General features: G+C 44.9%; 1 protein-coding gene across 1 annotated transcript in view; it reads left to right on the top strand.

Moving 5' to 3' along the window:
- Positions 1-26,888, top strand: part of CFAP299 (cilia and flagella associated protein 299) — a 304,423-nt gene that overhangs the window by 155,883 nt on the left and 121,652 nt on the right. The gene's annotated exons all lie outside the window — the stretch shown is intronic.

Genomic DNA, 26,888 nt, shown 5'->3' on the forward strand with positions numbered 1-26,888 from the left:
AAAGTTTTTGGCAGGAGGGCCACATCATCTCTCTGACACTGTGTCAGGGGCCAGGGAAAAAAAGAATTAATTTACATTTAAAATTTGAATAAATTTACATACATTTACATAAATGTATATATTAGAGATGAACTTATATGAATGAATGAAGGTCTTGCAATAGCTCAAGGCCTATAAAAGGCCTTGCACAAAGCAAGGCTGGCCTTTCCTTTGCTGCCGCTACTGGATCACAGGCGTGAAACTGCAAGCGGTGGAGGGAGCCCTCACCCCACAACTCATGAAAGAGGTCAAATGGTTGCCCTCACGCTGACAGCAGTTGCGTCGGACCAGTGTGGGGTCCTGCAAATCTCTGGAGGGCCAGAGGCTCATTGGAGACTGGGGGCTCCCTGAGGGCCACATTGGGAGTCCTCAAAGGTTGCAAGTGGCCCCAGGGCCAGGGTTTAGGCACCCCTGATATAGCCTAACATTATCTAGTCCCACCGGGAAGATGGGACTCATCAGCCTGGGAAGGCAGCTCATCGGAGAGGAGGAAAACTCTGATCCCAAACCTCCACTGCCTTGTGGCTACATCCAGTTATGGGAAAGGCTTCAGGAGTCAACCTCAAGGCAAAATCCGCAGCCGGAGTCCCTGAGGCAGTTCATGGCTGAACACAGTCACGTTCTGGCAACTCCTGCGACGTCGCTGGAACCAACCGTATTGGCTTCTGCCTTTCCATTGGACCATTTCAGCGACATGGAGAGGGGGGATTTGCTGCATGGGTAACAGTCTATCCTCCATATCTACTTTACCCAGGCTTTGCGCACTGGAAAGGACACTCTGTTCCAGAGTCACCATTCAGAGCGTGACACCATAGTCTTCCGAGACTGAAGAATGCCAACAACCATCTAGTCTGGGACGTAGCTTTCCAGGGTCACGGTCAGAGGTCTTTTCAAGACTTGCTGCTTGAGATTCTGTCACCATTGTTCCCTTTAAGCTGTATGGCTGCACAGCTGAAGCCCCAGGAAGCCAAGCTCAATGCAACTCGGAACATGGCATTCCCAGAAGCCAGATACGATGTCATCCGCATATGTCTGGAAATGCCACTGAGCTGCCATACAGCAGCCAAAGGGGTCTGCACAGGTTCTCAGCCCCACCAACTCTGCTAAATAGATAGCAGAATTGGTGGGGCTGAGAATCAGGGCAAAATTTAGCAAGATCATGGAACAAAGCAGGGTCTACAAGGTGTGGTACTGAATTTGTGGACTTCCATGCATGAGGTGCAAAGCTGCTGCAGTAGCAAAATCAGCTGTCAGGGAAAAACCGAAGAAGAAAAGGGAAGGCGAGCGACATGTGGGGAAGGATGGGACAAGATAGAGAACTGGCAAGGTTGGTTGGGACTCAGGAAGTCACCATGGCAGTGGTCCAAGGAAAAAGTCTCTACTTCTGCTCATGGATGTTCGAGACCATCAGCAGTCCTGACAGGTAGGGCAAAAGTACAGGGGCTGATGTCAGATCCATGTCTTCAAGCATAGTTCTACCCATTCCCATGTAACCTGAACGACCCTAAGGGCATACAGGCAGGAAGTGGTGAAACTCCCCCCTCCCGCTACTCTGCCCCCCATCAACCTTTTCCGCCAGTTGGGATGTTATTCTGGAAGTGAGCCTAACTGGGAGAAAAATGATTTGAATGAGGGACTACGGCAGGCAAAAGATTCAGCATTCCTTGCCTACCCTCCATGTTTGAGTTTCTAATTGTACCTCACATATGAAGGCAAAGGTTTGCTGCCTTTCTGTGTCGGTTGGGCCTGATCCTCAAAATGTTGGATTGCAGAGTTGCAGGAGGAGGGGATTATAACTCCCAATCCTAGACACTTTTACCTTCCAGTCCTCCCGCTCTCTGTTTTTCACTAGCTATTAAGTTTCTGCACTGGAAATCATGCCCAAAGGTTAAGTGAAGCTAAAAAGTTTTTCGTTTAATTAGGCACATCTGACCATAAAGATCCTCTGTGGCCAAGGCAGGCCATAGTTTATAACTTACATATGAAGAAATAGAGCAATCAGCTCATAAAGAGAGGAGAGGGGGACCCAGATTGTCATTTTCATAGCATTCTCTGTCATTTCTGTTCACATGAAAAGAGTGGGAGAGCTAAAATACCTCTGCCTCTTCCACACACACACACACCCCCTGTTAATTCTCCATTGCTATTCCCCCTCTTCCAATTAGACCCTGTAGCACCGTTAAACTTCCCCATTTCCAAAAGCCGCTCTGGCTCAAAGCTCCAGGGCCCCAAACGACCATAATTTTGCTCCTGGCTGTCACTTGATATTGCATATACAGTGTGCTTACAGTGGAACCCTGGAAGTCCCACATGGAGCGCATTCTTTGGAATCGTCTTTGTTTTATCATTGCAGAACAGCCCACAATGATTTGTATTATTGCACCTGAATAAACAGAGCTCTGCCTTTCACCCATTGAGGTCAATGCGTGTGTCCTGAGAAGGGGGGGGGCATTCTTCACATCTTTTTCCTACTGTTTCCACTGAATACCAGCACTGTCCATGCCATCGGACTGAATGTCAGAAAGGGCATGTTTTTGATTCTTATCTTGAAAGGCCAGCTGCTGACCACCAATCGTTTTGCACACAGGGCTGTTTTTCTCCTTGTGGGCAGCGGCTCTGCATGTCAGCACAGCCTCTCTGTTATAACTACCAGCATAGTTTCAAAAGGGCCAGCCTGCCAAATTCTCCAAATATTTTAATTTCATTGTCATGCACAATAGCAGGTGGACAATGTATCCGCCAGTTTCTGTGTGCTGGCGGGAGAGCAAATTATTCCTGGCCAAGAGAGAATGGTATTTAATTGATATTTTAGGATGGAAACCAATAACAGCCAAATACACAAACTTCAGCAGAGATTTCCTGCCTATTATCTTCTTTTAAAAAACCTCTCTTTATGCACTTTTGGGAAAGGGGAGCGACATTTGAGCTCTGCCACAAGTAGGATTAAATCCAAGACCTTGCCACATTTGGTTTTCAGAGCGTTCTTATTATCAAAGGGCAACTCGTTTGGATTGATTCGAGTGTGCTCAGTGGTGTAGTGGTAAGTCTTGAAGTAAAGGAACTCATCATAACACGCAAATCCCACAGCCTCACCCCACTAGAACCATACCAAAAAAAATCAATCATAAGTTTTTTCAATAGTACTTTCTTCTCCTGCCACTTATTCCAACTTTGAAACACATTATACATTAAAAAATGTAGCTTATTTCCTCCCAACTCTTGGAGTTGGTTGTGGTAGTTTTAAACTAATGTATGAATATGTTAGCGAGTCATGGACTCTTCGCTCACAATAGGAGAGGAAACTGAACGCTTTCCACATGCGCTGCCTCCGACGCATCCTCAGCATCACCTGGCAGGACAAAGTTCCAAACAACACAGTACTGGAACGAGCTGGAATCCCTAGCATGTATGCACTGCTGAAACAGAGACGCCTGCGTTGGCTCGGTCATGTCGTGAGAATGGATGATGGCCGGATCCCAAAGGATCTCCTCTATGGAGAACTCGTGCAAGGAAAGCGCCCTACAGGTAGACCACAGCTGCGATACAAGGACATCTGCAAGAGGGATCTGAAGGCCTTAGGAGTGGACCTCAACAAGTGGGAAACCCTGGCCTCTGAGCAGCCCGCTTGGAGGCAGGCTGTGCAACATGGCCTTTCCCAGTTTGAAGAGACACTTGGCCAACAGGCTGAGGCAAAGAGGCAACGAAGGAAGGCCCACAGCCAGGGAGACAGACCAGGGACAGACTGCACTTGCTCCCTGTGTGGAAGGGATTGTCACTCCCGAATTGGCCTTTTCAGCCACACTTTCAGAGCGCGATACCAGAGTCTTTTGAGACTGAAGGTTGCCAACTCAAGATAAAGGATGAAAAATATCCCAGATATTTATGGTGCATTCTTATTCTTACTCCTACTGAGAAGTAAGTCCCAGTTATGTGTGTTTAGAACTGCAGCCTTAGGCCCAGCATTGCCTTGGAGTAAATCCCATTGAACTTTGTGGAACTTACTTCTCCGTAGACATGCCTAGGATTATGTTGTTAGAGTGCTAGCCTGTGTGTGTTTTCTCGAGTCCAACTGTGATCAATAGGACAAAAATTTGCATAGAACTGTAGCTTTAACAGCTAAAGACCACTTGAGAGACCAAGGAGGTCAAACCCATTTCATACAGATAGCCAAAGTTAGCATTTATGGTGCCTGCTGAAGGCCGGAAGTGACATCATTAACCAGATGGTGGCCAGAAATTAGCACTTCGTTCTCACATGAAAACTCATTAGCTGCAAATGACAGAAGAGAAAATGTGAAACTCTTCTTCATATTTTCAAGATATGAGAGAGCCCGATTATCAAGCTGGGAGAACCCAGTTATAACGGGGACTGGATAAATGGCTTCGGGGGGCTGCATTCAGCCTGTGGGCCTTATGTTTGATACCCCTGTGAAAACCAGTACTCAAGAAAGACAATGACCGAGCAACAACCTAGACAACTTTAGGTCCCAGACAACTTTCTGTTTGCTTCCTGCCACGTCTGATACTTCTTTTTTTGTTAAGGTCCTTTGAAAAAATTTCAAAAACAGCACCTGAGGACTCCTGCTGATGACATCACTGTTCCTGCTGTAGGAGAAGTCCTGGATCTCCACTCCTCACCTCTCCACCTAGCTTACACCCCTGGGCGCACTAATGTTTTTCCTTAGAATCTAGTAGTATGTCTACAATAATGTTCTTTCATGACTCCAAGCATAAGTGCAAATGTAGTGCGATGGAGGAGATGCAGAGGGGGTTCAAAATGAGGTTGTGGTTGCCAGGGTCTTTGCCTTTGCTATAGTCTCTGATCTAGATCCTCTTTGCACAACTGCTTATTTCCTTGTCAAGGCGCAATCTTGGGGGCCTGACCCAAACTGAGACCATTGTAGAAAATCCTTTGTCAGGGATTGGTACAAAAAGGAGGGCAGACTGAGGTGAGTAGGACCTAGTAGTTACATGCACACATCCCTCCCTGTTTTACTGAGTTAGCAGCTGAATGAAGGAACTAGTAAATTTTTCTGCTGCCATATCCCATGCTACAGAGACCAGGCAGAGGGGGGCCAACTGAGAAAAAACACTCCCAAGAAATCACTGAACGCAGGGGTTCTTATTAATATCAAAATCACAGTCGCGTGTTCAAAAGCAGCAAGACATGACAATGCCTTATCAATAAGGACATGCCAATCTCAGTACTCTAGGCCAGCCATTTTCAACCACTGTGCCATGGCACACTGGTGTGCCATGAGTGGCCCACAGGTATGCCACAGGAATTTGGGGGAGGTCATTTATTAATAGGGTCAATGGGAGATGTGAGCCCCCACTGGCAGCATGGTGTGCCTTGTCGATTGTCAAAAACCTGGTGGTGTGCCTTGACCATTTTAGTGCCTTGTCAGTGTGCCGCGAGATGAAAGAGGTTGAAAATCACTGCTCTAGGAATAGTGAATACACAAAACGCATAGCTGGTGGATAATGGACATTCAAACAAAAAACAGAAGGATGCAAAAATTCGCAAAGGGGTTGCCTATAGGTTCAAATAATGTCCATTTTGGAAGCTTTGGCTCACTATATAGATTATTTTGTTAAACCCTTTGTCCTTCATATTCAACCTTATAGACAAGATTCATGATGAGTAATTGAGGAGGTTGGCTATGGTGTATTGCTCCCTTCTCCCATACATGGTGACGCTAATATACATTCTTTCTGCATAAGCAATAACAGATGATGGGGTTATAGAGTTGAAGGCCAGGCTTTTATAATGAACTTAGCATACCGATGGATCATTACATGCCCATTGATCATATGCAGTTATTGTGTTTGCTTACACTAGTCTGCAAGAAGCCCCTTGGATGCTCACCCAACCATTTGCAAGTCACCTGATAACCACAGGCGCAATTTAGGCTGTTCATATGCCTAGTGAAAGCAAAGGTTCTAAGTCAAAACCTCCAAAAACATTTAAAAGCAAGAGCAGCTGCCCAGGCCATCTCAGTTTACAATCACTAAGGTTCTGGGCCCAAATAGCTTAACAAAAGCTGCAGAAGGATAACATAATTTTAAATATGGAGCTTTGCCATTTCAGCGCTCTTCAGAATGCTCCTGCTGCTGAGATCATGACTATCTAAGCTAGCATTTTATCTTAGCAGACACATCTAGTTCCTCTGAATGCAGAAGTGAGAAAGAACAAACAGCAATACAGCCGTAATAACCAAGATGCACATTTTAAATGTCCCCAAATCATTTGTTCAATCCTCATTGTTTTAAAAGACAGTTTTATGATTTGGGTGGACTAATTTATAGTGGTTCCTGAGATGGTGTTGACAACTCTTCTTCTGCTGTGTGCAAAGGCTTGAGTTTAGAATTCCATTGTTCCCCAGAAGACGTGGCTAAATCATATTGCAGAGTGATAGGAATTTTATGTTATTTCCCTGATCAAGAAAATGGTTTGTACAGCCTTCAGCAGTTCTTGCACCAGAGGGAGACTCTAAAAGTCCATTTGAACATTTTGAATAGTTGATTTCTTAGGTCAAACCTCAAGCACAGTATTTCTAAAGGAACAGATGATTCCTAGGACCAAAGTGTACTCTTAAAAACTGTAATATCAACATTTTTGAGCAAGACACAGTAGTATTTATTAGTGCTCAGAACCAGCAATTGCTCATAACTCCAGGAGCATAAAAAGTACTGTGAACTTATAATAATTTTATGGCTTGTATCCCTATTGTACAAAAGTGATCTAATTTTGTAATTTGTTCAAACAAGCTGGTAATTACGTTGATGCAGAAACCACTGTGTGTGTGTGTGTGTGTGTGTGTGCGTGAGAAAAATTTCAGTGCATCCAAGCTGCTGTTCCAGACTCAGACAGAACCAAAGTGTAGTCAAATTAGCAGCCGACATCAAGAGGGAACATCAAGAGAGAGCCAGGGCGGTGTCGTAGTTTGGGAGGTGGACTTAGAGGTTCAAATCCCCCCTCAGCCCGGAAGCTTCCTGGGTGACCTTGTGCAAGTCACTTTCTCTCAGCCTCACCTTGTTGTGGGAACAAAACTTGGGGAGCAGCTGTGTACTCCACCCTGAGCTCTTTGGAGGAAAGGCAGTTACCCTGCAGATGCCCAATCTTGTCTGATCTTGGAAGCTAAGCAGGGTCAGGCCTGGTTAGTTCTTGGATGGGAGACCGCCTGGGAATACCAGGTGCTGTAGGCTTATACCATGATCTCGGAAGCTAAGCAGGGTCAGGCCTGGTTAGTACTTGGATGGGAGACCACCAGGGAATACCGGGTGCTGTAGGCTTATACCATAGTCTTTCGAAACTGAAGGTTGCCAACCAGTATAAAAATGTGAAAATATTTTGTTGTCAGATATCCTGATCCAGCCAGGGATCATAGGTGCATGAAAGAAGGCTACAATATGTATATCACTAAGTGGATGTGAAATAGCATGTGTAAATGGCAGGGCTGGCCCACCCACAAACAGAGCTGATGTGGCTTGTGTTGGCAGCAGATGGTTGGCTGCTGTCTCCCGCCAACCATCCATGGATGCATGCTGCATTGATCTCTCCATCCTTGCACAGAGTTTAAAGGCAGTGGTTTTCAAACTCTCTTGGAGAGTTTGCACCGCTGTAAGCCCTTGCAGGGCAGGGGGGAGGTGGTGGGCTCAGGGGGAAGGCAGTGACGAGATCCCGAGGACCGCCTCCTCCCTGCCCCCCTGCCCCGCCCCTTAAGGGGAAAGAGGACAGGGCCTTCAGGCTGGGGGGTCGCGATGCCCCAGCCTGAAAACCATTGGTTTAAAGGGAATGTGTGTCCCCTTTAAAATTGAAACCCCATGCAAGGATGGAGCTTAGTGAGGGCATAGGGGACATTTTTTAGAGGAGGTATACAAGCACACCAAGGCAGCAATGGCATCAGGCAGTGGACTTGGTTGGGCCATCTCTGGTAAATGGCTGCTGCCTGTAAATGGCTGATGCCTGCCCTTCTAGCTGGGGGACAACACACACATACTTCCAGTTAAGGACTATAAAGGTCCAACTAACTTTGAGCATGCATTGTTTTTTTTAATGTTTACATTACAGTAGATTCTTCTCTTCATGAAGTACAGGTGTTCCTCACTTAACAACCGGGGATATGTTCTCTAATTTCCTTTGTTAAGCGATTATGTCATTAAATTAACATTCGGCCCAGTCTACTGCCTTTTTTGTGTAAACAGAGACTCCCTGCCACACACTAGCTGGCTACACAGGCTACTGGAGACTGATTGCCTCTTCTATGCATTAAGAGCCTCTTTCTTGTGTAAGCTACCACTCTGCTGCAGGCTATGGAAGACCTGATTACCTCCTTGAAAGCCTCTGTGTTCTGCTTTGACCACCGTCATATATGTGGTCCTTTGTTAAGTGGCACGCATCTGTATAGGGGAATGGTAGCAGGGCTGTTCCCACTGTGATACCACTCTGAATACCCCTGGGGGCTAGGGGATAAGAATAGGCCCTCTGTTTGGCTGTACTTGTCGTAAGAGGCGACTAAACAGCCACCGGGTAGATGGGACTCGTCAGCCTAGGAAGGCAGCTCATCTGAGAGAAGGAAAACTCTGATCCCAAACCTCCACTGCCTTGTGGCTACATCCAGTTATGGAAAAGGCTTCAGGAGTCAACCTCGAGGCAAAATCCGGAGCCGGAGTCCCTGAGGCAGTTCATGGCTGAACACAGTCACGTTCTGGCAACTCCTGCGACGCCACCGGAACCAACCGTATTGGCTTCTGCCTTTCCATTAGACCATTCCAGCAATGTGGAGAGGGGGGATTTGCTGCATGGGTAACAGTCTATCCTCCATACCTACTTTACCCAGGCTTTGCGCACTGGAGAGGACACTGTTCCAGAACCACCATTCAGAGCACGATGCCATAATCTTCCGAGACTGAAGGATGCCAACAAGAACCACTCTGAATCAATGCCCTTTGCATGTGCTGTTTGCAAGGGAAAATACTTCTCATTAGCACTCCTTATTGCTGTCCAGTTTATGAATACAAGAAGAAATTAGTTGAAATTTGGTATTATTTGTATTGTTCAGGTCCTGCTAATTGTAAACAAATAGCATGATATATTAAATGCCACTGGAACATTTAAAGATAAATTTAGCTAAAATTGAGAAATTACAACTTAGGGTCAGAGCATTCTAATGGGACTGGGAATCCTTTTAAACTGCAGCATACAATCCAGGAACTTTGTATCCCACTTTGATATGTGGTTAATGAAGCCAAGGATCCTAAGGTGAAATGTTTCGCTTAATAGTTATAATATTTACTTTAGGCAATGTTTAATCTAGTGTTCAATGTTTAATCCAGTGTTCAACTGAATTTTTTAGGTCAGCTTTCAAATTCTTTAATGCTGGCACCTCAAACAACTACCACCGCCATGGAAGTTAAATTGTAATGAAGATGACTGCCCTCAGTTACCGTGTAAACGGAGTCCTTTTTGCACAACCTGTAAAAGCACAGAAGCCACTTTTCCTGGGGTGAGATTCCACACCCCTAGGGTTTGCCCTGTGCACAAGATTTTTTTATTCCAGTGGCGTAGCTAAAGGGGGTGCAAAGCACTAATGCAGGGAGCTTCACCGCAGCATGCACGATTTCCCTTCCCCTCGCCTTCAGAGCCAGGCATTTGTCTCTGTTTTGCTCCCACTAAGAACATAAGAACAGCCCCACTGGATCAGGCCATAGGCCCATCTAGTCCAGCTTCCTATATCTCACAGCAGCCCACCAAATACGCCAGGGAGCACACCAGATACAAGAAACCCACATCCTGGTGCTCTCCCTTGCATCTGGCATTCTGACATAGCCCATTTCTAAAACCAGGAGGTTGCACATACACATCATGGCTTATAACCCGTAATGGACTTTTCCTCCAGAAATTTGTCCAATCCCCTTTTAAAGGCATCTAGGCCAGATGCCATCACCATATCCTGTTGCAATGAGTTCCACAGACCAACCACACTCTGAGTAAAGAAATATTTTCTTTTTTCCTACCCAACACTCAATTTTAGTGGCTCTCAATTTTAACTGCCCGGAATGGCTCTGAAGGGGAGGGGCTCCTTGCAAAACTTAGTGCTTTGCACCCCCTCTAGCTATGCCACTACTTTATTCTCAGCCACACTTACTTACTGGTGGCATGGAGCAGTACTGCAGAGAGGCAACTTTCACACTTGTGAGTGCTTGTGAATGTGTCCTGAGAGACAACCATACTGAGCAGATTGTTGATCTCATTTCTCATAGGAGAATTAAACAAGCAACTCAAATGTTGACAGGTAAATCAATTTTTTCTGTAGTCTGTCAAAAGTGGAAAATAGATCATTGGTCATCTGGCAGACTTGCCGATGCCATGGTAAAGGGCTACATGTACTACATATATCCCAAGGCCAATCTTTCAAAATTACGCGATGCCCCTAGTAGTGTGTGAAACAGGCTTTAGAAAACTGAAGCTACTCCAGACTTCATGATTGTTTATATTTAGAATAATTGCAGCCAAGGAGCAATATGGCTGAACTTCTGCCACTTCTCCTTTGACCGGTTCGTTCATGCTGTCTTTACCTTACTCTCTGATTCCTTTGCCAAATTTGCTTCTATTTATGCCATTGGTGGTTGCTTCAGTGTCACCAAGGATTTTATTTATTAATTTATTTCTTAATTAGTTAATTTAAGAAACAAATATCACAGACAGCCTTGGGTCAGGCAACGGACTACCAATGGGGAGACAGTAAAATTGAATTGCAAGGTCCACAATACCTAGCACTGAAGATGGCAAGCAAGCCAAGGACTTTCAAATAATAACCTTTTTTCAAATGACAACCTCATTGAGCAGCTCCAGCGTTTGGTTCTGTTCAGTCACTGACTAAAGGCGAGCAGATAATGTTTGTTGCTTATGATATATGGAATATCCTAAAGATAGCAGAACTCTAAGACAAAGTCCTCCCAAGATCTTATCACTGTGACCTGGCCTTGTGTGCTGTGGAGTAGGTAGAATAGACTGCTCTGTGTGTGTGTGTGTGTGTGTGTGTGTGTGTGTGTTTTGAATAAAACCAAAGGCATTTGGCTCAAATTTTTGTCTGCAGGATTTTGGTTTTGAAGTTTTATTGGAAGAGTTCTTAAGAACAGATCTATCTACAGGAGTTTGCCATCCCAGACAATTTCCTGCTTTGTATTCTGTATTTTCTTTTCCCTCAAGCACTGTATAAGTTCCCTCCTGGAGAAAACAGGTGCAATCAGATTTACTGTGTTTGATACTGCAGCAGCCGAATTTACACAATGATGTTGGAAAGTACTGTGTTGGAGCGGGGGGGGGGGGAATCTCTTAAATATAAACTCTTAAGTTATGTTTACATATTGATGGAGGATATAAGACCATGCAAAGCAGTGCAAACGAAGAGATCTGGCCCAATTTCCCATCCTCAGATGAAATTAACAATTAACAAACAACAAACATTAACAGCATCTAGTTATTAAACATCATTCCTTCCGGATAGGACTAAGATTTTTGGTGGTTTGAACACCTGGTTAATATCCAGGGTTTAATTAGGACAACTAATCTTCTGAGGGAAGGATCTGTGATGAATTTCCATGGGGCCCAGAGAACCTTGAAACCCTCTTGCTTTAGAGGTCCTGCAGTTGCACATCAGTGCCTTAGTCTGTCTTTTGGGAGGAAGGGGTACCCTTCAAGGATCACCTAAGTTTCTTGCAGTCTTTTTGGAATATGCTTCTCCAGAGCCTTGATGGTCCACTGGGTGTGCCTGGGTGTCCACTGATACTTTCTCAAAGACATTCTTAGTTATCTGTAAGGGGCAGCTTTTCAATAGGCAGCTAGTCCTATTTTGTTTCTATTTTTGTTCCATCAGTGGTGTTACATGCTATGGTTTGGTGGGGAATAGAATTGGGCCCTTAGAGTGGTTTCTAGTTCTCCAGATTTCAGTAGCTAGACTGAGACTACAATCCTAACCACACTTTCCTGCGAGTAAGCCCCATTGAACAAAATAGGACTTAGAAGTCCTATTTAGACCTGGTTAGGATTGTGCCCTGAGACAATCAGGTGATTTGCAGATATGGAGAGAAAACTTTTGACCTCTCAGCACCCTGTAAAAGGTATGGCTCTAGTACAGAAGCCTCAGATACCTTTGATGGGTATTGCTGCAGGAGGACTAGGGGAAAGTCCCTAGTCTTGCTAGGGGAAATCCTTAGATACTTATTAGCATTCTCTGCTACCTAGACATTAGAGATCCTGTTGTTTCTTTGGAAGGAGAACATCCATTTTTCCTTCCTTCCTACAATGATCCGGAGGGACTGTGTTGCTTGGGAAGTGCCAGTAAAATTGTGTGTTGAGGGTAAATGGTGAATCTTGTGACAGCCAACTATCTCTGTTTTCATACTGTAATTGAGAAGCTATATGGGGACAAATGTAAGGCATCCACGTCACATCTCATCCCATTTTTATTCCATGCATGACCCCAGATCTCCAGTGTATGCAGGCATAAGAGAGCCCCAGTCACATTGCTTGCTGCATGCCATGGTGACATAGCTGGGTAGGGCACATTTACTCATCACACTCACACTGGTTTCTCCAGATATCACGGGAGGTCACCAATGAAACCTTGGGAGAATGGTTAGCCCCACACCTTGGGAGCTAGCTCCCTGCCAGCTCAGTCTCACGACTACAGATGCCAGAATGGGCCTTGTAACCCTTCATGAATGCCTGGAGGTACCAGCCTGGAGGTACCAGCTCCTCAGCCCAACTCATTGGGGTTTGTCCTCTCTACTGGCATTTGGAAATCCAGTGGTGGAGTTTGGGGAACAAAACACTCCCTGATCTCCAGATGATTTGAGAGGCATGATAAAAAGGCAGTGTGGACAGGAATGAGGGGACCTCTGTGTATGGATGTTTTGGTGTGGATCTAACTTGTGTCGTGAATGTCAACAGAGGAAGAGGTACTCCTTGTGTATGAGAAGCAGAATATGCTTCCCCATTGGGGACCCTGCGCTGTCTTGACTAGTCCTGTTTCCAGCCACTGATTTGATTTGTGTTTCTGTTACAGTTTTTTTTAATTTAATTTAATTTTTGCATGTACATTTGTGGGTGCGCTGTAGGCCAAAGGTATTTCAAAAGGGAGTTTCCCTGGGTCACGTCAGGACGCTACTGCAGGGCTGAATCTAACCATGCGAGATCATTGTACCGTCTGAAGAACTCCCATTTGCTGCTGGAGTTAATCAGTGAAAAGAGCATCCAGCTAAATCCGTCTGCTTGTTGGGGGATGTTTTCTTCCGCAGACTCGAGCAGGTTGTGTCTGCAACTTCTGCCAAGCGTTGATTTGGATGTGTGTCTCTAGCAAGCTGTTGCCAAAGCACATGAGCACGTTCCAGTACACAGCAGCAGTGGGACAGTGGAACAACAAGCACAGACAGCTGGGTCAGGTTTTAGTTAGGGCACAAGTGCCCATTCAAGGGGGAAAAAACCCAAAAAGGCACCCACAGTTAGCTTTAAAAACAAAAAAAAAAACAACCAAAGATGCATCTTATGGAGAGATGGGGCTTCTCCATCGTGAGGTTTACTGCAATCTGGTTACTCAACAAAAGCCTTCCTTTGGAACTCGTAGACTTTGGTTTCTGTATGCGCTTAGCCACCCTGATCCCCTTGTTTACTCCTTTTGAGGACTGGGCAGACTAATCTTGGCATACCTGAAGAGAATTGGTATACCTCTTTGAAGCGACAGATTGTAAAATGTAATTGCTGTCATTTGAAATTGCGGCTTCTGCCTCATGCTTTGTTTGTCTCCTTGGAGCTAAAAATGACTTAGGGTTCTATCTTATGTTCAAAGCAATTAAATCATAGGCTAGCTAACAAGTACCTGTGGACATATACAACGACCCCCCCCCCCCCAAAAAAAAATGTTATTTTCCATGGCCTCCCTGCTTTATCCTCTGGCCTTATTCCCCTGTTCATTATAATTTTCGAATTAGCTTGGCACGTGCTCCAACTATTCCATAGTGGCACAAAATACGAGGAGGCCGAGTAATTAAAAATTAGATTCAATTATCGTTCTGATTCATCAGTATTTTTTTTTAAATTTTCTAGTTCAGTTCCACTTCAGACTTTAAACTTTAAAAAGTCATGTAGTATTCGGTTCAGATACTATGAAGTAGATCTTACATTTCATGCAAAATGAATAAAATTTCATATTATTATTCAAAATAATATCAAATCCATAATTGGGATTGGGATTTAAATCTATAAATAAATAATTTAATGTTTGCACACTCCCTTAATCTACGCTTACATTACAACAGTCGACCATGACGATTGCAGTGGGTGACAGGGAGCGGTGGGAGGTTGGTTCAGAGTTGGGGAGGGGGCATTTCAGGGTAGGAGACACTGAATGGGAGTGGGTCAGGCCCCAGAGGGGGTTGGGATTGGTGAAGGCCTCCTGACGACATTATACCAGGCCACTTAATTAGTTAAATAGCTGGCAGAGATCTGAGTAACCCCATAGGGCAGTGGTTCTCAAACACTTAGCACTGGAACCCACTTTTTAGAATGAAAATCTGTCAAGAGCCACCGGAAGTGATGTCATGACTGGAAGTGACATCATCAAGCAGGGAAATTTTTAACAATCCTAGGTTGCAATTCTACCCACATTTACCTAGGAGTTGTCCCTTTAACTATCATTGTTAAAAGCATATACATAGTAGCCTGTTAAAAGTACAGATCTGTAACATTTCCTCAAATGCAGTCACATAGCATCAAGTCTGATATATTAAAAATGAAATATTGAAATGAATGGGGACCCACCTGAATTTGGCTCGTGACCCACTTAGTGGGTTCTAACCCACAGTTTGAGAAACAATGCCATAGGGCAAGCTGGAGTGTCCCCTTACCCTGAGGAGACCTCCAGCCAGCTCCCAATTAGCTCTGGATACAAATATAAAATAATGCATAAATTGACATTTATTTTACAATAAAGTAAAATAGCAAGGAACTGATTGAGCACAAAAGACAGAAAATCAGAAAAAACTACAGTTGAAAATTAAAAGGTATCTGTTCTATACACACACAAGCAAAACAGCTTCCCCATTCATTTAAGCTGAGTCTTAATACATAGTCTTCTTTGAAACAAATACTCCTTCAATACTCCTTTGAAACATATAGGAACCCAGTGGTCATCAGATCATATGTGGGAACCCTGATTGGGCTCACTGAGGTCAGGCCAGCATAGAGTTACCTATCTGAAATCTGTAGAACTTAAGCAAGCAACTTTGGTCCAGATTCTTCACACAGACTTTTTGTTCACAGATTGTTCAGCAGGCAGTGTTGACCTTGGGGGCTTGGCGGCTGTTGTCTTGGGTGTTCCCTGAAGCATTTGGTGGGCCACTGTGAAATACAGGAAGCTGGACTAGATGGGCCTTTGGCCTGATCCAGCAGGGCTCTTCTTATGTTCTTATGGCTGATGCCAAACTTTCTAATCTTATGCTTTGTCTGTAGTTACCATTTATTTATTTAAATCTATAAATTACCATCCATGGGTATACCATCCATGGGTATTCCTGTTTTTTCTGCTCAGATATAGAACCTAAGAACCCAGTTCTTAGACTGGGAAATATTTTGGTGGTAGTTGTTATGCCTTGTTCCATGCTCAATTTGCCATCTGATTGCTGCCACTATGCTTCTGAAGTAGAAATATTTGCCATCTAAATGTGAATGGCAAAAGAAAAGGTATGAAACAGCTTTGCCTGCTAAAAGGACAACTTTAGTCGTGTTGGTCTGTGATATGGCAAATTTGAGACTGTGAGCTGCAAGTTGTTTAATCAACACCAAATTAAGCCAAGAAATACTGGGATTGGCTGGTATAGATTTCTTTTGACTGCAAATACTGAGTCCGTTTAATGGACTGAATAATTGTTAGCAGAAGGCTTTTGCCCATAGCTGTGTAGGTGGGCTTAATATTATGTGTGTACTTATATTACACCCTTTCCTGCTTTCACCTTATTTTTTTGGCTGCAGCAATGTTTTTGGTGGGAAGTCTATACTGGGTCATGCTAATCAGCTCGCATACACCGTCTGCTGCATTGATCTGGGAAGCAAGTGCATCAGAATGATAACGATAAACCGTACCATGCAGCCTGATTTACCAGGGCAGAAACATGCCAGATTAAGGACATCTTCACAGCTAACAACACACCACAGGTATCTATGCTGCCAAAAGCATTAGTACGTTTGGATCCTGGGAGATTAGATGCCTCTGGTTTATTTTGAATCCGAAGTGGTGCTAGATAAATGCCAACCAAAACGGGTGAGGCTCACAGCAGATACATACTCCAGGCTCTGCTTGTGGACAAAGTTCAGTCAGTGGTGGGAGGCATCAGAATAGCCAAGAGGTAAACTTGGAGTTATAGAGAGAGGGTCTTTTAAAAGACCATCCTTTGGAGAAAACTGGGTGTTTTCACCCATCCCCTCTTAACATGCAATCAGAATAAAGCTTTTGGTTTTTGTTTCTAAAGACTTTTTTTGTTGCTGTTGTTGTTTGCTGTTTCTACAGCTGCTTGACCTCCCCTTTTTTCCCCACCCTAGGGCCCTCCCTTTGCCCCAGTGTAGCCAGGCCATGAGCATTTCACCGGCATCCTGTATGAACTCCTTCCCTAATTTTCATTTTATTCTTGGATCTCACTGCTGGAATCATGGTGATTCCAGAAGGCCAGGTTTGCCAAAAACCCACCTCTCCTAGTAATGGGAAGGTAGAAGTATATGCACTGGAGCAGTTGGTCCTGAGATAAGCAGGGTGGTGGCCTGAGCCAGATATACAAAGATCCATCTGGCTGTCTTGCCCACTGAGTTTCTCCTGTCAGTACAGCAACGCTATTTCATGTGACCAGTTTCTATGTTGTGTGTTTAACCTCAGTTGGCTTTTATAGTGGACTATGCAGCTCTGTTGAACTTTGGTGACTAGTTCAGGCTGCACACAGGTATTAGTAATATGACAGGTTTGTTAAACATGGTTTGATACAACTCCCTGGTAGGGTTTTAGACATACTCCTGAAGGAGGTTTCTTCTCACCCAGGTAAAGCCAGGAATATGGGAATCTGTTGCAGTGGCATAGCAGGGGAGCAGTCTTCCCCAGGTGCCAGGCCAGAAGTGGTTGCCACAAAATTGGGCCTCCAGCAGGGGGCAGGGGCATGTGGTATGGGGATGTGAGGTGAAGCAGAACTGTCCTATCAAAGTCCTCCAAAAACTGCCACGGCCCCTGCTGTGAGAGCACATGTGCTCCTGCTGCTTCTGAGTCAGAACTCAGTCTTGACGCTTGGCACGACAGCTGCTTGATCTGACTGCTGTGCCCCTTCCTCCTCCTTTGAAGGCTCTCAAGCGTGGCAGCCAGATCAAGAAGCTGCCACCACGGTAGCCTCCTCCTCTTCATATTTTCTGGAACTCAGAAGTGATGTCATGACGCTGTGTGACATCATGAAATTGCTGCCTGGGTGCCATGGCCTCTGGCTGATCGGTTGAAAGGGCTATACCTTAGGCAATGCTGCCGTTGAAAGAAGAACACAAACACGAAAGAAGCCTGAGCCAAAATACCTTGTGACCTCATTTTCCACGATGCCATGACCTCATTTTCAAAATACTGTGACCTCATTTTCAGGCCTTGAAATAGAGAAGGACATTTTTTTGCAGTTTTCAGGGTAGATGCACAGCTTCCAAGTGTGGGAACAAAAGTCACTGATCCTCCTCTTGACTCCTTTTTGATGGTGGCTCCTACTTTTCCCCCAAAATGACCAGGAATGGCATAGTGCCGTTACAAGGGGCTTCCCACTGGGCTCTTCTGCATGTGTTGCTGCCAGCAGAAATCTTGTTTGGAGACAATTTATGAAAGAAACTTTCTCCATGACTGTTGTGAAATTCCCTCCTGCAGGATGCAAAGTTGGAACCTTTCTTGGTTGAATTTCAGCGCTAGCTAAAGCCCTTTTTTGTTCCATTCAGCTTCTGTGTTGTCATTTCTTCTGTGTATTTGCTCTCTCTATTGCTGGTCTTGCTGCTGCTATTATACTGATGCGTGTGTGTATTTTTAAACTATTATAACTGTTTTTTATGGTTCCAGGCATTTTAATCATTGATTTTTGTAAGCCATTTTGAGCACCTCCCTTGCAAGAGGGGACAGTTGAGGGATATAAATCTTCTAATAATAAATAAAAGTTATGTAAAATAAAACCCAGATAGTTTCAGTGACATAGGGCGCAATCCTAACCGGCACATAGGCCGGCATAAGTCCCCCGGGAGGGTCACATATGTGCCATAAAGCATGTTTGCGCCTCTGTGGGAGGAAGCCGCGTTGGTGCATGTAGATGCACCAATGCACGAAGGCCAGCAGAAGCCCCCACAGCAGCTTCCTCGCCACCGCTTGTGTCAGTGCACCCGCGCTGACACAAGTGACAAAAGTAGGCGTGGGGGTGGATGGGGAGGAGGTGGGAGTGGGTGTTTCTGGGCAGGGGGAGGGCGGGCGATGGGCGGCCCTGGAGGAAGGCGCATGGGCAGCCGGGGGTGGGACCCGGCAGTTATGCCAGATCCCAACCCCCGTCCCCGCAGAGAACGCAGCAACTTCAAGCTGCTCCACTCTCCTCGAACTTGCGCCACCTCCATAGGTGGTGCAGGCCTGAAAAGACCCATTGGGGCGAGCAGCCCTTACCCAGGGGTAAGGGGAAGAACTTCCCCTTACCCCTGGGTGAGCCACTGCAGCCAACGAACCTGCGTTGGATGCAACGCAAGCCTCCTGGCTTGGCTGCTGCAGCACAGGTTTGGATTGCACCCATTGGGCTATATGAACAGCATACTATAGGTTAGGACAACTGAGGGCTCAATGCTATCCGACCTTCCAGTGCCAAAGCAGCTGCAATGCAGTCCCGAGGGAAAGAAACCGCAGGATGCAGCAAGTGCCCATTGGCATGGCTGCATCAATGCTGGAAAGTTGGATAGGATTGGGCCCTAAGTATTTCAGTAAAGACTGTATGGTATCACACGTTCTTTGTCTAGCCAAGTCTGGGGTAGTGGGTCAATTGACAAGGCATACTTGCTAGTGGGGGGGCAAGCTCACATCCCCCAAAGGCCTTACTAGTAAATGACTCTTTCCTACACCCCCATGACACACCTTGAAGACCATTTGTGGCACACCAATGTGCCGTGGCACACTGGTTGAAAATCACTGAGTTAAAGTGTTAGATTTTTGCTTTGGGGAGGTCTAGAGTCAAACCCTTCCTCAGCAGTGGTGCTTTCTGGTTAGCCTTGGTTCAGCCTCTACACTAACTCATTGGATTGCTTTGAAGAACAGGTGTGGTAATCCTGCATATTCCTCTCCTTGGAAGGAAGGCAGGATAAAAATGTACAAGATAATCCAATATTATTGTGTTGCATTTTTGTCCTATTGTTCTTGCAAAGCGCTGACGGCAGCATTTTAGCCTCACACTAAGCTTGTAAAGTAGATCAGACTGAGAACAATTGACTTGCTCAACACTACCCAGTGAACAGAGCAAGGGATTTAAACCGGGGTGTCCCATGTCTAATCATTCTAGCTACTATACCACACTATATGAGCGCATGTGTGTGTCCTGCTATGTTGCCAGATATATATTGTGTTTTCAGAAGCGACTGTCTGGATGATTGTATCCCTCAGTTGTATGTTCAAGGCAGAGAGATAGAATAATATTCTGAGCTAAGTCATGTTGCAGGTGCAAAAAATAAAAAATGCAAAATACCACCTGCAAAAAATCCTCTTTTCCCTCCCTATGCAGCTGGCCTCCATCTTTTATCATAATGAGTGCCTTGGGAAAAATCTAGTCTTTGAGTCATCCTACAAATTTCAATTTAGGCAAGAACCTCGTAGTTCTTTTCTTTTATAGAATGATCGTGGAGATAATTTTTTTATCTGAACACAGTTGTCCTTGGGCAGCTTGTCTTATCTTGGCTGCCAGAGGAGTTTGTCATTTCAGCTGATAGTTTACTTTTGATTGTTTTTTTTTTTTTTTTTTAATGTATAGCCCAGACTTTATGGGCCCTGACATTTGCCTGCCTTTCTCTCATTTCATCCTGTTCAACTAATGACTCGCATCATTAAAAATCTCAGAATGTCAGTGACCCAACCAAAACAATTGCTTGAAAAGCCCATAGTTCATAGGCTGTCAACAAATCATGCACTTTTGTCAATGGGTGCTTTCCTACGCCTTTAAAAAAAGCCAACAACAGCAACAGGGTAATTAGACTGGACTGACTTCTGGGGTAACTTTAGTAGTTTTTCTTCTCCTTTACTACATTATTTCACATCCTTACATCTCCTTTACATGAAGATTCTTGTCTCCAGCAAAGCATTTGCTCAAATACCCTAACTTTATTTTGCCAACCCACCTCATTTAGTGATGGTAAGTTTACTTACCCCACATCAGGAAATAGCTCCGCGTATTTCCTAGCTGGTTTGAATCGAACTGGATACTGTTATGTTTCCAATGGCCCCATGATGACTTCACCCTTTCTCACCACCACCCCATCGCACCCACCTGCAAGTCTCCTCTCTCCCTTTCACTTACCTTGCTCTTGCTGGTGAGACAGTAGCAGGAGGGAGGAACAGAGGAAATTCTCTCCCACCTCAATACTTCCTGGCATCTGGGGCTTGGTGGTGCTATGTGAAAGCCAGGCATCAGAGGGAGAAGGAGAGAGATATCCCTCCCTCCATCCCATCCACCATTGCTAACACAGCAGAACAACAGTAAGGTAAGCAAGTGGTGTGTTCGAGACTTGTGAGCTGGAAGAAGGAGAGAGGAGTTGAGTTCTTCTTTGATGTAAAGTTCAAGAAGCACTCAATAATACCTTGGATTTGAGGTGATCATTACAGATCACCCACTTTCATATTCTGAGCAAAAGAATGCACACTTTGGTTGATACCTCCATCCTTGGCCTCGCCGTGCTTGAATTAATCTAATCTGACATTGTCAGTAATCTTTCCATTCTTTACTTTTCCCCGTACCTTGATCTCCTAGTCATTTGTGAATCCCTGATATCTCCCCCATCCCCATGCTTTCTAATTTTAGCAATTAAGCACAGAGGTTGTAGGTCCGCTGGTCAGGACTGTATCTGTTCTGTGTTATGTACAGTGCCTATTAAGGAGCAATCATAGGCACACAAGGGGGCAGTTATACAGTCCATAGATTTTTCTCCCATAGTGGTACGCTTTAGCACTTAATTGTATTTCTTGGAATGTAAGATGAGCCCTACTTGATTAGACTAAAATTCATGTCAATCCATGCAGTTCAGCATCCTGTTTTCCACTGTAGCAAATTAAATGCCTCTGATAAGTTCAGGGGCAGTGTGTGAAGGTAATAGCCATCTCTCGCTGCTGCTTCTGAGAAATTGGTATTCTGCCTCTGAACTTGGAGTAGTATATACGTACCTATCATGACTAGTAACCATTGTCTTCTGAGTTCTAGTAGACTTAGAACACAGTCCTAAGATTGCTCTAGGCCTGGGAGTGTTGCCAACATGCTATAAGAAACATTTGTGCCTCCTTCAGAGTCAGCTGGGCCACTGTATAGATGTGCGCCAGCCCATAGCAGCCATACCTGGTGTAGATTGGTAAGTTAACGCTGGTGACAGGCTGCCAACACAGGGGAGTTTGGCAAGGGAAGGCGGCCAGTGGGCTGGAGGGCAGGCCGGGCCCAGGAGGGGGATTGTACCCGGATCTGGCACTTAGGCTGGATCCTAAGCTCCTCCCAGGTGGCCCAACCTAATGCTGGGCTGCTTGAATCTGCGCCATCTCTTTAGGTGGCACAGATCCGAGTAGACCCATTCGTTCCACTGCCACGTTACTCAGGGTAGTACTGAGTTACTGAAATCCAGATGGATGTAGCCTCTAAAGATCCTTGTTATATAACTCAGCTTTTGGGTTGGCCAAGGATCACACACTTCTGAATTTATGAGAATGGCATGTCTCCTCCCAAACCTTTAATTAATAGTAAAAAGGTCATTGTTGCTGGTACAAGATGTGCCAAGTTTTTTAATGTAGCACTTGCAAAAGTGGCAAAACCTTTCAGCAACTTTCTCTTCCTTTTGGATGATGGAATTCTCTTTTAAGATGTTGGTTTTGCACCTTGTGGAAGCTGTTGAAGAGGGTACCTGCGGAATGATCTCGCCTTAGAAACTGGCAGTTTACCACTTTGCTTGCTGTAAGTCCATCTTTGGTTTTGAGACATTTGACTGCTGTTCTATGACTGCTGGTGTCTGTTTAGACTTATAAACATTATCAAGCCTGTTCCATAAAAGCTCTGCTTTGCTATGAGCTATGCCATAGCTGCTGCAATTCTTTAAAAAAAAAAATCATCTAAATATACTTGGCTCTTAGTTGATGAACCAAAATGCTAAAAATAAAGCTGTATTAAGAATGGTCTCTTTAAGGACATGTGTCATTTAGTGACAAGACCATTGCATCCTGGACAACTGTATCCAGGTATTGGACAGTTACTTTTGTTTTTTTTGCATTCCAGACATTTGCAAAGGTTAGGGTTAGGGTTAGATCTAGGATAAAAGGCTTAAGTTACATAACTTGAGATTTGTTGCCCAGGTATAGTGGGATGCAAATGAGCCGAATGGGTGGGGGAGGACCAGATCTGAATGTCTAGTGCAGGGGTGCCCAAACCCCGGCCCTGGGGCCACTTGCGGTCGTCGAGGCCTCTCAATGTGGCCCTCAGGGAGCCCCCAGTCTCCAGTGAGCCTCTGGCCCTCCAGAGGTTTGTTGGAGCCCGCACTGGCCTGACGCAACTGCTCTCAGCATGAGGGCGACTATTTGACCTCTTGCATGAGCTGTGGGATGAGGGCTCCCTCCACTGCTTGCTGTTTCACGTCTGTGATGCAGCAGCGGCAGCAAAGGAAAGGCCAGCCTTGCTTTGTGCAAGGCCCTTTATAGGCCTTGAGCTATTGCAAGACCTTCATTCATTCATATAAGTTCATCTTTAATATATTCATTTATGTAAACTTATGTAAATTTATTCAAATTTTAAATGTAAATTAATTCTTCCCCCCCCGGCCCTCGACACAGTGTCAGAGAGACGATGTGGCCCTCCTGCCAAAAACTTTGGACACCCCTGGTCTAGTGTCTAGTACCAGTGACTGGGATGCAATTGACCAGGACACAGTTCACAATCCAGGATGCAAATATAGCAATCCAGTACTGAGGGCCACGGTAGAAATATATTGTACTATAGCTAAGATGCATTTTAGATGTAGTAAATTAATGAAAATAATAATAAGCAAATTTTGTGCAGTGCTTTTGAGGGTGCAAAGTGCTTCATTCCTACAATAACTCTGTGACATAGGTATTGCCTCTGTATTGTGGGTGGAAGAACTGAAGCTGAGAACACCTCTTGCCTAAGGCCTTTTACGCTGCAATCCTATCTACACTTACCCGGGGGCGAGCTGCATTGACTATACTGGGACTTACTTCTGAGTAGGCATGCATAGGATTGGCCTGTTTGTGAGTTCATGGAATTGTGGGCTTCACTTAGTTCAACTTAGGGCACAATCCTAACCCCTTATGTCAGTGCTTTCCAGCTCTGGCACAGTGGTGCCAATGGGAAATGTGCTGCATCTTGCAGTTGAGTGTCACTCACGGAGGCCTCCTCAAAGTAAAGGAATGTTTGTTCCCTTACCTCAGAGCTGTATTGCCCTTATGTCAGTGCCGGAAAGCACTGACATAAGGGGTTAGGATTGCGCCCTTAGTTGTTAGCCACTGACTTGTACACCAGCTTCACGAGATGTGAGCTGCTAACACAATTTGCATATCATTTTGGTTAACTTATTATGTCACAGAGAAGATGCCAAATGAATCTTCCTGGGCGGGCTTCACGAATTCTACATACCTGCCTTCTGAAATTGGTGTCCCTATGCAAAGGGGAAAGAAAACTTGAAAAATCTTGGTACGTGAAAGTAAAATTTGTAGGAGCTGAGAAGTACTTAAGTGCCTGTGTCTCTTGCCTTCTTTTCACAGCGCGTTCAAACTTAGCCCTGTAATAATGAGAATGACCATTTTTTAAAATGAATCTTTGATGTGTTTAAAGGCCATTTTACACATTACACACAATGCAATCACAGGATCCTGAATGGTATCACTTCAGATCTTTGATTTTCCAAGGCATAAAAACACACACACACCTTCCTGTAAACTGGCACAGGTGAAAGTGCTTACTACTGTCCTCTTCCTGATGCACAGATTTCCTAATGTAGGGAGCATTTTATTTAGGGGACCGTTAAAAAAAACTTCTGCAGTCCGAAGTCATACAGTTCACACAGCTTCTGCTTTAGTCTGCCATCTCATTCTGTAATAAGCGGAACAGCAGTAAAGCTTGGCTACATATTACATACACCGCACAAAAAGATCTTGACTTTTGCGGGTTCTGATTTCACAGCAACTGAGAGTCAAGGAAAGTTTGGAGGTATTTGGCTTGGTTTCATGTTAAGAGTGACTGTTTTAAGTGACGTTGCATATTTTAGTCAGAAGACCAGCTGCTTCATACTTTAGTTCAGCTGTTTTCAACCTTTTCATCTAGTGGCACACTGACAAGGTGCTAAAACTGCCAGGGCACACACCATTAGTATTTTGACCATTCACAAGGCACACCATGCTGCTCACAGGGGGCTCAAACCTCCCAATGGCCCTACTAATAAATGACCCTTCCCAAACTCCTGCGGCACACCTGCGGACCACCTGTGGCACACCAGTGTGCTGCGGCACAGTGGTTGAAAATGGCTGCTTTAGTTCTTTAAGAACTTTTGGGCGGATGCAATCTGGGCCCGTAACTTAATTGATCTTTAATTTGTCATTTATGTCTGAATTGTCTTCTCTTTTAACCTCTATTGGAGCAGTGGCCCAATCCTGAGCTCATGGAGTGCTGGGGCAGCAGTTGCTGCGTCGGCACTAGGTGTCACAAACATGTTGAAAAGCACTTTGTAGCACAGCATGGGTAGGCAGGAAGGCCTGTGCCATCCAGAGCTGGATCCAGAGCTGTGTTGCTGGCACTGGTGAACACAGCACCAAGCACTCAGGAGAAGAGGGAGGGCAGAACGGAGGTGGGAGGGGGTGTTTCAGGGAGGTGAGGTGGGGGTTCAGGTCCGGGAGGAGGCAGGGACAGTGGAGAAGGTGTCCTCCATATTCTATTCCTTCTCCCGGGCCTGAAAGCCCTGCATGGGGGTTCTTGGACTTGCACCAGTGTTTTTGCTGGCACAGATCCGAGCAACCCCATTGGCAGGTTGGGGCTCAACATGGGGTAAGGGAACAAATGTGCCTTTACTCGGAGGAGAGAACCAGTCCTGCATACAGGATGTGCTGTGTTGTCCTGCTACACCAGCACTGGATAAGATTGGGCTGTTAATCATTTAACTTTCCAGATCCTATCCAACTTTCCAAAACTGGTGCAGCCTCAATACAGCCCCAAGGTAAGGGGAAAAATGTTTCCATACCTTGAGGAGGCCTCTGTGACTGCCCCCCCCAATGCAGAATGCCCCATTGGTACAGCTGCACTGGCACTGGAAAATTGGATAGGATTGGGCCCTTAGTCAGGAGGGGCTGTTAAGGCAGCAGTTTCTGCCCAAGGTCTTCTTCCATGGAGACAGAGGCAAATAATTCATTTAATTTCTTTGCAATCTCCAAGTCCCCTTTTATCACCCCTTTCCCTCCTTCTCTCATTGTTCAGCAGGCCAGCTGCTTCTCTGATAGATTTCCTGCTTCTAACATATTTGAAGAAGATTTTGTTATTCCCCTTATTATTCCCTTACATTACTGCAAGAGTGAAATCCATGCCCTCAAACCACCCCCTGCCTGCCCCACTCCCTATCCTGATCTTCCTCTGACTTTCCCATGACCTGTTTTTGCCACCACATTACCTGGGTGAACTGTTGGAGCATGTGCAGGGCCTCTGGCCATTTGCTCCAGCAGTCCCATAACACACAATAGTGGTGTACTTTTTGTAATGCAAGACTGGGACTTACAGCAGCAAATCACAAGATCTGCTGCATAAGCCTTCAGTAGGATTGGGTTGTAATAGTGCAATGTGTGCAATAGTGCATATGCATGTTTATTCAGAAGCAAGGTCCATTGTTTTCAATGATGCTTACTTTCATATAAGTGTGTGTAAGATTTATTTATTTATAGAATTTATGTCCCAACAAAGGACTCTCAAGGCGGCATACAAATAAAACAATACTAAAAACATCTCTCTCTCTCTCTCTCTCTCTCTCTCTCTCTCTCTCTCTCTCTCTCTCTCTCTCTCTCTCTCTGTGTGTGTGTGTGTGTGTGTAAAATAAGACATTTAAATACAATGAAACTTGGATCCCAATTAAAATATGTTCATGAAAAAGCACCAAGCTCCCTGGTGTCAGCATAAAAAGGCTTCCCTGAATAAAAGGGTCTTCAGATCCTGCCAAAAGGACTCTAAAGAGGGAGCTGTTCTCAATTCCAGGGGGAGGGAATTCCACACACAGGGAGCCACCACCTAGAAGTCCCTCTTTTTAGGATTGCAGCCTAAATAATTGCAAGGAAAAAAATAGTCCCTTTTCTCAATTGCCTTGAAGTTCTATAGCAAGCTTCAAGATGGAGCACATCCATGCGTCTTGCTGAGATTTAAGAACTGAGGTCCATCTAAATAAACTTTTGAGAACTGACCTGTTATTGCTTCATTTTGCCATCTGCTATTTTAAAACCTTTTGACCTTGTCGCTGCTGATAGATGAATGTGGGTTTGTATTGGTTTTTAGAATGGCATTTAAATGGTGAACATCTGAAGCTGTCTTAAATTGTGT

Source organism: Tiliqua scincoides, chromosome 6 (genome assembly GCF_035046505.1).
Source record: "Tiliqua scincoides isolate rTilSci1 chromosome 6, rTilSci1.hap2, whole genome shotgun sequence".
Taxonomy (NCBI): Eukaryota; Metazoa; Chordata; class Lepidosauria; order Squamata; family Scincidae; genus Tiliqua; species Tiliqua scincoides.